We start from the raw sequence: 14699 nt of genomic DNA on the forward strand, positions 1-14699 counted from the left end.
TTGTTGTTTCTTTTTTTTTTTTTTTTACTGATTGCAATTTTGGTGTCGGTAAAAACAACGAGACATAACTTAACAATACTTTTTTCTACCGTAGCAGTTGATTTTATGACAAATTTCGGTTATAACTCTGCGGTTTGTAATAAACGTCACCCCCTTCCCCCCCCAAAAAAAAAAATGAAACAAAAACAATAATTTGTTAAGGTTCTGTTTTTTTACAGTCATAAATTGGAGGGCACGGATGGCTGCGAACTAAAGCTCATAGAAGAAAATTTTAAAACTGCTAAAACATCCATGAAATTATATTCGGAAGAAAAAACTAATAGCTGGTATAAAAGTGATTGACTTCCAGCCCGTGAGACTTTGTAACCAATTATTTATACAAAACTTGTACTTTACCAAAAACAAAAAACTGTCAATAGTTCAGCTTAAACAGTGAGATTGCAGGCTTCTATTCTTTCATCATACGCCATAGTTGGTATCATACGACTCGTGTCCCTGCAATCAATAGAATTGAACGATTCACAGAATTAATATTAATGTTAAGTGTCGTGCCTCAAATGTTTAATGCCCTCTTTTATCAACCCTGTTATTTTGTTTATTATTTATTATCACGCACCGTACCTGGCAAAGAAATATACACGTGGAGATACGAGTTGCTGCTGAAGTATTCTAAGTCGATAAAAACCATCATAATCGCAATTAATACAAAATACTTCTTATCGGAGGCAGCTTGAAAAATGCCTGCATGCCTACTTCTCTGAGAGGCACATAACCATTCTCTCAAAGATCAAAGAGCGTGTTGGTGAAAATACGAGAGTCAAGAAAAGAATAAAAACACGTAGGGACAAGGACAGACAGCACAGTCCTTTCTTTGACTCTTGTAACCATTCTCTCACTCGGGTATTTGCGGAAGATCGCCTGTGCATAGCGGCGGTGTGTCGTTCGTACTCCAAAATGGGGTGATTTCTATGATCCACCGCACGGAATGTTTAGTGTGCATTGCCCTAGGAAAGCAAATAGTTTTGACAAGATTATGTTTTCAATGCATTAATTGCCATGTCGCCTTCCTCTCTATCTTTACATCGGCTTGATTGCCTACTTTGTGTTCCGCAGAGTATCGAACGTGAGAGTTTGGAGACCAGTTTCTTTATTGGAATAGTGGAAACTTTATTCACAAGCGAAACAAAATTGCTACACGATGAAATTTCAAGGGTCCTGACAGTTTTACTTAGCATGGCAAGCAAATATGCCTACAGGACAGCAGTGCGCAAAAATATATTCTATTTTTTTTTTATTTCTTCCAAGGCTAAATGGCTGCGGTTAATTCGGAAGCCGAGGGAGAAAAACACAAAGTTGTTCTATCTGTAGAAAAGGCAACCTTGCTACAATTTTAAAAAAAGTTTTTAATATTTGGTCAAGTGTCCTCAATAGCTTTCACCTTTTTGTTGTATGATTTGAGTTGCATGGAATGTCTCGGTAGCAGCGATTAAAAAAAAGCGTCGTTCTAAAACTATTCGTTCTAAGCAAAATCAAAATACTATTGCTTCAAAAGAGGGTGTTACGCTTTATTGGAAACTTTCATTATTTATTCCATACCGAATTATTATTTCAGAAATACAAAATTATCAATATATATATCGATTGTATGAATAGCTTCTGACTAGGTCATTTTGTTTTTCATCACCTGAAGTGATTGATTTTTTGATGCATTCATCGAATTTGAACAGAAATATAACCACCATCCGTACCCGCTGCTCGGAGAAATGCAGGGTGTCCCCTTATCGTACAAATTACGGCTTGCAGTCCCTTCATAATAGCCTACCCACATTACTCAATAAATATTCTTTAGATAAATTTGAAATTTATAATATAGATCGTAAATCAATGTACCTACTTTTTCTATAATATGTATTCAATTATTTTAACCTTTCAATTGACGTGTTATTTGCATATTTATTACCCTGATGGTTTTTCCTGCATGTCTGTCACCATCTGCCAAGCTCTCGGGACCCGGACCTCGTCAAGCCAACAAAGCTTGGCTTTTCCTGTCCGTGGCTCCGGCATCTGTACTTGCAGATGCAAATAAATTATTTGATTTGATTTTTATGTATCCTTTTTTCACGAATTTTTGGAGCATCCGAAAGGTAAGTGGTTGCGTTAGACCCGAAGATTGTCAGGAAAAAGACGGTTAACGAAAGCCTAAAAAAACAGCTTTTTTTGTCACAAAGAAAAGCGCTATAATTGTTATAATTATAGCGCTTATGTCGGAAAACTACTTTCTCATGATAACTAAAAAAACGTGAAAAAAGTCATTTTCGAGCAACCTCGCTGCACGTCACTGAAGTGGTGAAGCGTCAAAAAATAAACGTATTATACATAAATAGGATGTGTTAGCTTATAAATAATATATTTAGACAAAAAGAAGAATATTATAGGGAATTAAAAAAAAATACCTTCGTCAATGAACGTGCTTAAAATTTTATTTTGGTTCATAAGCTCGTACTTCACCGCATTCAGTGAATACGACAAAGTCACGTCCGTTCGTCCACGGTATCCGCAAGGGCAAGCTCGTTTCAAAGAGCATCGACACCGCTCCCATGGCTACACACCTGGTGAATGTCCAACGCGAAAACGGGAACATACGTAGAGATAAAAAATATACGAATTCTCCAACATAACAATGCTGACCGCAGTGACCCCGCCCGCTGTGCCTCTCGTAACTTTATTATTCCATAAGCAGGCCGCATGCGTAACAATCCACCCGACAGCTTTGATGCTAGAGAGAACCGAAACTCTAAAGAAAGAAAATCGAAGGGTCGCTCAAACAACAGACACGTTCCTAGATGTAGGAATGAATAATTCAATTCTGCGACGGCCGTTATGCACCCCCCACCCATCTTGTTTTCCTTTTACATCGCATACGAGTTTATATTGATATTTTTATTATTTGTTCCCTATCCGTCGTTTCTTTTTTTCTTTATTTATACACTTATCCTTCATTCCCAGTATTTTTTTCAGAGTTGTCAACTTTTCCGACAACGATGGCCGTGCCGTGTTTCGTCTCGCTGTTGGGTTCTTCGTCTGACATGGTTCCCTCTCTCGGGAAATTAAGAGGATTTTTTCGAGCCCGAAGGGTCATGCGTCACCGCCATCTTGTTTTTTTTTCGTCGTTTTATACTTTCTTCATGGCCAGTGTCCGTTCGGTTTCCTCATCCCCTTCTTTCCGCACTTCGGTCAGGCAAGTACATACCGCTTCTCGATTTGTCCTTTTTGCTAGGGCATCTCGTATCTGCCACCACCTTTGGCGTCTGAACATCTGGAACTTGCATATTTGCAACAAGGAAACACGTTTCTCTCCCCCTCGCTGTTCGGCTCTCGCTAAGACCGGTGTTTCGCCCTTCGCAGTGTTTGGCCAAAGCCTGAATTATGCGGCCGCGGCGTCGCCAAAAGGCTCCCCTAAAGACGCCGAGATCCAGCCAGAACACCATCATCTTCTTTCTGTGGACGAAGAGAAAACCGGTTTATAGCTTGAAGACACCCCGGCAGATGGCTGGCAGGACGAGGTCTTGGTCTTGGTGCTGGCACTTGGAACAAGTGGTGGTGGCATAAATAACAAATATCTATAAAGAAAAGAACAGTAGCCGCAGCAAGAAAACAGAAGTAGCAGGTGCTCCTGAGGTCTTGGGGCCTGCAATCGGACATCAGGGGTTCCTTTGGCAGCGCAGATATGCCCCCGGGGTGCTTCGTCTCCCTTCAGTTCGCTTTTATCTTGCTTGAGTTTTCTTACTATTTTTGTCCCTAAAGGAAGAGAGCCAAGAAGAAAGTTGTCTGGCGGTTTTCTGTTCGCGGCGGTGGTGTCGGCGGGTCACGGCACGGGGGTGATTTTCTGTGAAGTGTACACTGCAATTTGCTTTGGTTTGACCCCATTCATGTGTCATCATGTAACGAAATTGCAAAAAACATCTGCCGTTTTGTTGCGCGTAACGAAAGAGACGACATTTATTCTTGCTGACGTTTGAGCAGTCTCCACCGATTGCATAATCAGGCGAGCTATGTGCAAAGATGAACAGAAAACGCAACAGATGTTATGTTTATTCTCCGAATTGGGTCGCATCTAGGACAGTAAGAACGTGGTAATTGAAGCTGGAGGGCAGGTTAAAACGAGGGGCTTAGTTTCTTCGGGACCTTGTTTATTGTTATTCTATAGACAGATAAACTAAGCGCAATAAAATATTCCCGTTATCTACACGCAGTACAACAAAAGTAATGAAATGCAGGAGCAGGAATAACTGTTCTGTCATTTTATTTTCTACCTATTTCAGAACTGCGTAGGGTGAAAGCAAACTACATTGTAGCATACGCGACACATTTCTGAGCGAGGGAATCGCCTTGGTGTCCTTGAACTCGCACTCTCATCTGAACAGTTATATACCTAAAGACGTTAAGCAGAATAAAAAGGAACAGCACTGAATTGATGTAAAAAAAGAATCCTTGTGTTACAACCATTGTTGTGGGACATTTTCCAGCAATGTTTGCTTTAGTAGCTCGTAATACGTCTGAGAGGTTCAAGTAATAGGGTTTCAGGAGATTGAAGCTCGGGGTCTTCGCGGTAGAGGAGTTGCGCCATCTCGCCTGATATTTATGAGGTCCTGGATTTCGGCATCCGTCCCCAGAAGGGACGAGACCAAGAAAATACAGAAGAAAAAAATGAGAGCAAACGAAAAAAATGATCCTTAAACGCGCATCGGAATAGAAAGGGCGCACTTTCTTATTTTAAAGTTGAAAAGCCTAGGAGGACGCGTGATTTAGAATGACGAAACGCCCAAAACTTCTGGAGGCGTTGGATGTGCCTTTGCGGTTTGAATATATGTGTGGACCGGTGGTACTGCGCTCGTGAATGCGGGTGTTCGGGAAAAGAAGAATACGTAACGTGTGTAGACATCGCGGGGTTCACTTAAGGGATTGGGCCGCTGCTGCTATTGCGGCAAACTCCGCAAGAAATAGCCGAAACAGCGGGGCAGTGTGTGGCCGTAAGCTTGCGAAATATCACTCGCACCTGCCACGTTCTGATTGATGTAGCATGTTTCAACATTAAAGGATTTCAAACTAAGTTCCCCAGACAGTTTCTTCCGAAGCTCTAACGGGTTTTTATTGTGTAGCAAATAATAAATGCTGGATTATTGAACGGCTAAGGGCCGTTCAACAGAGCATAATGCAAAATAATGTCTCCAATTTTTTAATTCAGATTGAAAGTGACCAAACCGCTACTGAAAAAAGAAAAACCGTAAACTTTGTTTTTAGTGTCTTTATAGAATACAACTATTGATTTTGTTTACGACCGTAAAGTTTGCGTATATACGCTCGGGTCTTCGAGCTCGAACACAAATTTTCATATGTAGTATACTTGATAATTAAACTTAATAAGTGAATCCGCAAAGAGCTTTAATGATTGTAATATTTCTTTCTGTCTAAATCACAACGCTCCTGATCACGTGAGAGCGGTGGAATAAATCATTCCTCGTCATTATAACTTCTTATATAATTTGAATAACACCTAAAATGAAGGCCTGGAAATATAAGATCATCAAGCCTTCATCTCTAAGAAAATGAAAATAGAATACTTGCTCCATTCACATTATTAGTTCCGTTTCTTTTTTTTTTTTTTTTTGTTAGGCTGAGTTTTACTTTTAAATAAGGCATGACATTTTTTTATTGGCTGCACTCTTCTAAACATATTCTTGTTTCCTTAGCAGAGAGAAGAAAACTGTTCGCTCACTCTGAAATGTATCCCTTTATTACGGTTGACTGAGTTTTTCGTTCTCAATTAAAAAAAGATGTATTATTCCCCTTATTCAATATCACTGTAAAAATTATACTTTCCAATACGTTTCATATCACGCTTTCTAGACTCTCGACTTTAGATAAGATGTTTAGCTAATCGCTGAACTGTTTTGTGCCACTTATGTAGTGTTGTGAAACATTTTGTAAGTTTAATTTTATTGTGCTCATGCTCACTTTGCAAATCGCTTCGTCGGACAAACATACCGTATGGTTTCAACCACTCTGAACCAAAGCCGGGGGAAATGTTTACAGCAAGGCCAATTCGAGACATTTGTTTTCGATTTATATTTTGTTTAACCCGTCTGCGTCGTAGACACAAATACAGAATACTGTACTCCACCAAGTCGTCAGTATGCTCACCATTTCTTTAAAGTTTCGTCACAATAATATTTCAGGGCCCCCATGGATGTGTTTCTACGGTGCTCAATTACACCTTATGGCCGATACAGCTTTAATAACTCGGATTTAACCATTCCATCATACATTTATTTAGTGCGCCGTTTAATTCTACCATAGTCTCAATACTGAGTACGACAAAAAGCGCTCCGGATTTAGCCTGATGTACACACAGCAACCTGAAAATAAACAAGCTTCTGTGAATACACGTGCAACCTGCTAGTGGTCATGCAAAATAGATTAAATTGAAAGCAGAAGCGACTCTGACATGCATGTTCAAAACTACAAAATTGCCCGAATATTTTCCATGTGCATATTTACGACGTCTGGTTATTTATAAGCATAAATCAAATGTCGTCAGTTTTGTGCTGTTTCCGGAATAATGAGAAAATGCAGGACCGTTAAAAACTCTGACGTACAAAGTTTCTTAAGATTTCGCCATTTCTCAGTATATGTATAAAAATCGAAAACATAATACTCGAGGTCATAATCGATTACCTTATTTAGCTGTTTTTTTTTTTTCGTTGCAAGGGCTACAGTTTGCGATCAATTGACAAGGCAAAGCAGAAAAGGACTAGTCTCTATTTCATTCATCGAATAGTAGCTTCATGATTTTTGCGCTTCGTGCTCTACCGATTCCCGTAAACCTTAGCCAGTTTTCGAGTTGGGAATTTGTGGAATACAAGTGGGACGACCGCTTGTTTATTTAAGTGCCACTGAAGCCAATTGTTTACGCCGAACCCTGACACCGATTACTCAAACCTAGGCTCTACACTCATTGTGCTCGGCAGCGCCCCCATTCTCTTGGATACTAAATGCATAATGTGATATCAGGGTGTATTTTTGCAACATAAGCCAGGGGTTCAATTACGATCCCTAAAGTGGACAGCCGTCGCCTATTCAAGCTTACGTCTACGGATAGATCGACTAGTTCAGCCCCCCTGACATCTACAGACGGGTAAATTTGTAACATATTTGCGGACACTAGTCCGCACGGACAAATTGTGAGCAAACCATATTGTTTTCTTTGATAATTTGTACCCCATGAGAAGTCCGCACACGGTGCGGATCTCGCATCTCGCGCCTACTCTGCAGGTAAACCATTATCATGCGCGGAGTATCATAGTGAAACATGCATCTCAAAAGAAAATGTAGCTTATATCATGCATAAAAACATTCACAACATAGCCGGTCATTCAAAGAATCCGTCACGTCTCGTCGTAACCTCTGATACAGAAAAAATAAAACAAATTGTATAGTCCTCACCTGTAGGTTGTTCGCGACAAACAGAATAGTGAGTTTTAAACATGTATTTTTCCGGATTATAGAACATAAAGTACGATATAGCAGGCACGTAGCCAGGAGAAGGGGGCCCTTGGGATCCGGCCCCCCCCCCTCCCCCCCCCCCCCCTCCGAAACAACATCCTGGCTACGTGTCTGCAGGGGAGGATGCAGGAATTTCCTGAGGGGGGGGGGGGGGGGCGGTCAGGTGTTGGTCAGCGTAACATATGTTTAGGAACCCTCTCTCCCTCTCCTTCGTTTTACGCCCTAAAATTTACACAAGCAGAAATCAAGAGGGGGGTCAGGACATCCGGACCCCCCCCCCCCCCCCTCTAAATCTGCCCCTGCGTGCCTGCGATATAGTAGTATCATTGACAGTTTAAAAGACGTATGGTGTGGCTTATTACGTAGACGCCGTTTGCATTGTAAATGGGGCTTCGTCTTTCGTGCCGGTCATCGCCGCAATCTTATTAAATGCGGACTGCATTTAATGATATTTATGGAACCCGCCGCACCCCGCGTTTCTAACGTCTAATGCGATCACCAACTAAAGTGCCATGTGGTGGCCATATAGCTATACTGTTCTCCGGCCACCACTCGATCGAGTCGTCTTCGCGTATAGACCCAGTCGCGCGTACACTTCCCCTGACAAGCAATCTTCTAACGTCGCCTCCACGAGAACTTGGCGCCCTTCCGCGGTGTCCCGCAGTGCGCTCCTCTGAAACCTCCTCCTTTATGCGGCGGTTGTTTGGCGGCGCCCCGATCTGTGCGCTTCTTCGCGGCGAAGGCGGCGGAGGGACCGCTCCGTCCAGTGCCGCCCTCTGTCGTCACCCGGCGAATTCCTCCTGTTTCCAACGGCCGCCTTTTCTTGAACCTCCCTCTTTGCTCGGTGGGGCTCAGAGACTTTGTTTCCCTGTCGGGAATTCTCTGCTTGTCGTTAGTGTTGTGACAAAGACAGAAATTTCTATCGGGTGTTGTTTAAAGCTTGCTGGCGATGTTGAAGCGGACGAGGCCCAAGCGTACTTAAAACAAAGTATATTTGACTGCTTTAAGGGGTCATTTTTAATGTGACGCACAGATATACACACAAAAACGTAAGAACACTTCTTCAGGCGTCAATGCAAGGGCACAGTGTTGCATCGCAGACGACAGAACGGACAACTGCGTGAGTTCACTAAACAGATTTTACGCCACTAGCAGTGAATTCTTAAACACCCTCGAGATATGCCGGTTAATCAACGTGCGATTGGAGTGCTTGAAACCACAGGTGCGGCAATGGTATGACAGTGTGAAGTGAATAGAGCGTGTGGGATATAACAGGAGCTGGAGAGCTAAAACATTTTAGGGGTGTCCTGACCCCTGAACACCCCCAACCTCCCCCTTTCGGCTAAGCACCTGACCGCTGCCATACAGTCACTGCGAGCTGGAGAAAGCTAGGGGTGCGGGGACAGAACGAGCGGGTTGGTATGGATAGTAAACTTGAGGAAGAAAACGAGAAAGGACGGACAAACACAAACTTCCAACTGGCAGCAACATTTAATAACACCAAGAGTTTACTTATATACAGGAAAAAAGGGGGGGGGGGGTGAAAAGGGGTGCGGGTTAACATTTCCCCACTATTTTTTTCTTTTTAATTGACTCTACGGCGTTCTTATCGCTAATGCTGCAGTCTGAATGCATGAACAGCGATGACAGACTACTCGTGTCTCGCCTCACCCTTGGTCTCTTGCGTTGTTGGTGCCTCAATTTTCAAACCAGCTTCTACCAGTACGCGAAAGTTCGCTGTGTCTTGTTTGTTTGTTTTTGTGTTTTTTTTAAACATCGCAATGAAGGAGTGACAAAGACATGTCCAAAATCCACAAGAAAACGCTTTTCTAAATCGACATTTCACTTTCCATGTCAAAGAGAAAAGCTGCACGCAAGGAAAAAAAAACCAAAAAAAACGTCAGTTTCTGACTTAGCGCTGCTATAGTGTGAACGTGATTGTAGTTTGTAATTCACAACCTGTAAAAAAAAAAAAGAAGTCACTTATTTTTCAAGTTTTGCAAAGAGTACATGCTGTTTCAATCTGATGAAGGAATTGATGAAGACAACATTAAAGCGACACGCAGTGATTCGTAATAAATACTGCTTTTGTGCAAAGGTAGGGAGCGCGGTACTTTAAGCTCCAATTATTGCGCTGGTGGCAGTTTGGGTAAAAAGGCATTTGTCATAGCTTGGACATCCGCTGCACATGCGTTGCGAAAATGTACGCTGGACTGCTTCATCGACAGACTGGTCTGAAATCGAGTTGCCATACTATTAATCGCAAAGGTTCGACATTGCGTGGTAACATTTGAATGTCGAATTCTACAAGAAGCTAGAGGCGAAACTCGGTACTCAAAGGTTATTCGTATATTGAAATGATAACATGGGCGCATCCGGTTATTGACTTACACTAGTTCTTTTTATTTTTTTTTTTTTAGAGATGACGGGAGAATGCACGACCGCAATCACGTGGGGTTTCAATGGGCCTTCCTCGCACCAGCGCGAGTCCAAAGAATTTGTATTTGAGAACTGAACACCCGGCCCTGTGCCTTTGAGAGACTCAGTGCGTGAGTTCGATGTATGCACGGCTGCGTTCTGTATCTACCCGGTATTCGAAAGAACACTCGTTACTTGAATTCACGATTCAAATTTATGTCTATCAACTGCGAAATATGTGTCCATTTGGGTGAATACAATTTAACGTATTTCATTCTGTCGCTCTTTCGTTTACACATTAAACTCGCTTGTAAATGACATATTTCTCTGACAGGAAATCGTTTCTAGATTTGGTGATCTGTGTTTTGCACACGATTGGTGAAACGGTACTTCAACATCTTTTTGACATCAAACACACAAATATCATTAGGTTCTTACCTAAACAAGAAAAAAACTTTTTTTTTTTTTTTTTGAGGGGGTTGGGGTGCGTCAGGATTTATGAGCTGCTTGAGGGGTTTCATAAATATATATTACGCCTATGCGCACACACGAAAAAAAAAGAGTAAGGTTTATACTTGTGATTCATTGCAAGAACAAAACGTATGATTAATTTTCTTTTTAGTCCCATGTTTTCATCAATATAACTTTGTTTCACCTGACTGCTCTCCTGACACAGAGTACACCAACGTTGGTCCGAGAGAACCAGAAAGAAAGCGAATTTTTCTTACACGCAACAAAGTATCGAGTGCGCTTATCGAATTTGTCTCCGAGTCACATAAATCACGACTAGGCAAACATTTCATATCTTGTATTTCCTTCTGGCATTCATTTATCGCCGTTCTAAATTTCGCCTATGTAGTTGTCATTTGTTCCGCGACTGTATCCAACCGTGCAGTGTTCGGGCTGCATATTCGAGACGTCAGTATAAGAGTGCCAATTAATGCATCGATCTACAATGGAATTATTTAAGTGGCACAATACGGACTAACTTTTGTATAAAAATGTTGATAACTTTAATATTGTACACTATATAATTTCTACAATTTGTTGTCGAGTTTTTTTTTTCACTTTTATACGTCAATTACCGGAGCCCCCTCAATTGGTACTCAGTCAACGATAGTTGACTTAGCTTTGATCGCCGTAGTCCAAAGACTGCGCGTGCTGTCTTTTAGCTAGTTATCAAACTCTAGATCAAATCGGCTCGTTTGCCCAGTTAAACTGCGCACCTTTTGCTGTGTCCAATGTGCTGTTAGGACAAAGAAGTGGTACCGCCAAGGGGCACGGGTTGCCCGAGCTTGCGCTGACCACGCTCTCTTCCTTAAAGAAATCCCGCCACTGGAATAGAACCGCATATTTCCTTTATCCTTCATTAAATCACCCTCAATCAACACCCCAGAAGTATTTTGTAGCCGGCGACATCTTTAGTCTTCGCCTACAGCCAGTCTTAGCGAAGCACTTGTCGTTTTAGTATGCGGGGTAGGTATCTTCAAAAACTTCTAGCAGCGAACATTATGTGCGTGTGTGTGCGTGCGTGCGTGCGTGTGGGTGGGTGCGTGCGTGCATGCGTGTTTGTGTGTGTTTTATGTGTGTGTGTGTGTGTGTATGTGTGTGTGTAAGAATATGAGCCGCCGCTAACACTATTTATTCAAGTCTCAAACCGAGTGAAAATCCCAAGCTCTCTGCTTAAATCCTTACTTTATCTCAATGGCAGTACGACCTTTCTGACGTAACCGTTGATTGTCTTTATTATAAGCATTTTAAAATAATATTTATGCCACAGAAAGAGTAGCAAGACATGTAATATCTTGCATTGAACACTCCTCAATACAGGTAGCGCATCTGGTTAATCAATATTGAGATCAACAATGTGATATCACACTTTATTTTAACTTCAGTTATGGTAAAAACAAAGGAGTCATAGAGCATCATCTCAATTCATTCGAGTCCAACCACGGTCAACAGCCACTGGTTTCCAGTGACTTAGCGAAAGTTATCATTGTCAATGAAACTAAGATTTATAAGGCGTTAGCATGTAAACTATGCTGGCGTACACTAGATCTGATAAAGTTTGAGTGCAACTTTTATTGAACGTTGTGCTCACGGATTTTATATATAGAACTTAGTAGCAAAATTTGACATAAATGAGGGATATTATCTTTTGAAATTAGAAGATTGCTGCATGCTCTATGTTTGTCATGTGTGCCCTGTTCCGCCAATCAAGTGGAAGTTTATTTATCAATGTGAACTGCGCTCGAAGACTCCCTACTCAAAGTTGGAAAGAGAACCGACGAAACGCGAATCACCCTTTCCGAAAATTTGTAAAAAAATTATATAGCCCGATTGCCCTTTGAAACAAATAAAGGTTGCACTTCCACCAACAAGCCAGTTAGAAAGAACGTTATTTAGCTTCGCTATCACTACAGTTTACTTTTTGACTGCCCCAAAACACCTAGGCTTTTACAAGTGTACTAAGTTAAAAGTAGTGTAAGACAAAAACAAATGTAAAATAAATTAGGCTATCTTAAAAGGGAACAATACTGTCAAAGGATATATCTTCTTATCCAAAATATTCTACATCCTCCTCTATATAGTCGAAATATGAGAAAGAATGAACCCTACTGATCTAATGCAAATCGAAGTTAGAAAGCCGTTGGAAATCATTTTTCCTCGAGCAAGCATTGGGATAGACGGACTCCCAGTAACCCGTGAGAGGGTTCAACACTGCTCCACTCTGTCTTGTTTTGGGTGTTCTTTCATGTATAATGAATGTTTCGGAAATTGAATGGGGAATGTGTGCACCAAAAGACGTTCTGGAAGTCCATTCCGGCGCATGATATGTGGTACGATATTTTCTTGCAGGTGGTGCTTGCTCGCTGTGTTCCGTAGCCCTCTCAGTGTTTGTGCCGTCACATTTGTATGCAATGTTTTTGTGTCTTTTTTTTTTGTTTTTTTAGGCGCTAGAAATACAGCATGGTTTAAGGGTGCTCAAGAATCGGGTTGAACAAACGTCAGGTTTTTTATGTTACCTAAAAATTATATAACCTAATAATAAAAAATTATAAATCGTTATAATAAAATAGGAATGTACTGTATTTACTCGAGTAATAGCCGCACTGTTTATGAAGAAAACGTGAGGGTTCTCTTTTCCGCGGAGAACGCAGATTGCCGATCACCGCGATCGACAGCATGATTCCAGCTGATTACAGGACAGAGATAGGTCTTTGTGCAAAGATGTTATTTCTGAGGATTATATTTGGATAAAGAATCGTGTTCTCGAACTGGTTACTCGCTATGTTATTTATGATTGGCTGTATGTGTGTTCTGTGGGAAAGTAGGCGCAAGGGTCTTGTTCATAAATAGTGCGGATATTACTCGAGTAAACACAGTATGTTAGAAAGCTGCCTGAAAACATTATATGGCGGAGCCGGAACTCAAATTTCGAGAGCCACATGTAACGGCGCCTTGTATGCAGATATCTTCCGTCAGATTGCGGCTACCTTGAGCGATATTCGAACCGCCGAATTGAGATACGCGGGCTATGCTTTGCCCAAGAGAATTCCGATACTCCTAGTTGATAAAGACACTACAGTAAAGAAACACAAACTAGTATTTGCTTGACAGGCGTCTACTAAAATATTCGGGTCACGACAAAATCCGGCAGCTCAGCTAAGGCCATCGGGACAAGATTTTTTTTCCCACAAGTGTTTTCAGTTTGTATTGTTCATTGTTCAGTATTTACAGCTTCTACAACAGCATTTTTTTTAATGGCTGCTTAACTCGAACAAGAAATTGTACCGCCAACACTCACGTCTTACTAAAAACAAATTTGGGGGTTTTACGTGTCAGACCAACGACGGACATCTGGCACGCCGCGGTGGAGGACTGAGGATTAATTTGGACCACCTGGACATCCTTTTACGTACAACCGAAAGCTCGGTTACACGGGGCCTCCTCCGCAATAAGCCTCCGTCAGATTGCGAGCACCTCGGCCGGGATTCACGTCTTACTACTCATTCCATGTAAAAATGTTGTACATTTTTGAAAGACGACGATAATGGAGATTTCTGCTAAGGCAACTTCCTAACCACATTTGAGGTGTATACTCAATCTCCCGAATTTGCTAAAAGGACGATATTCTATCGGTTATTGTTACAACAATCCGCAACTTCGCGGGAATATCAGAATCCCCAAATTGCAGGTAAAGATAGTCTGGCGGTTAAAAGCTATGTACTCAATGAAGAGTGTTAGGGACATAACTAACATCATCCAGCGGCATGCTGCGAATAATTTATCGTGGAGGTGGCGTTCTAGAGGGGCCCACTATTTTATTGCATGTGCAAAGCCATGGGACAGTGAGTTCCTTAAATCTTGTATTGTCTAAAAAATACATTGTGATAGAGGGGTGGGTGTATCGACATTGGCAACTCCTGCTTACAACCTTAAAACATTTTGCTTTTTTTCTTGAGAAGATTTGAAGGAGCTAAAAAGCAGGCGTTCTATATTAATACCAGAGGTGCAACCATCAGACAGTTGATGTAAAATTGTCAACTTTCATTAACTAAACTGTTCGTTTGTTGTTTGCGCTTTCTTTAGCATGGCACAATATTCACCTCAATAATGTGGTTTTTGTTTGTTATATATTCCATTTACTTTAAATAAGGTATTTTCGATCGGTCATTTTAATTTTGTACAGGCTTGAGCAAAAAGATATAATTCTG

This window comes from Ixodes scapularis, unplaced genomic scaffold, assembly GCF_016920785.2.
Source record: "Ixodes scapularis isolate PalLabHiFi unplaced genomic scaffold, ASM1692078v2 PGA_scaffold0__279_contigs__length_252992795, whole genome shotgun sequence".
Classification (NCBI taxonomy): domain Eukaryota; kingdom Metazoa; phylum Arthropoda; class Arachnida; order Ixodida; family Ixodidae; genus Ixodes; species Ixodes scapularis.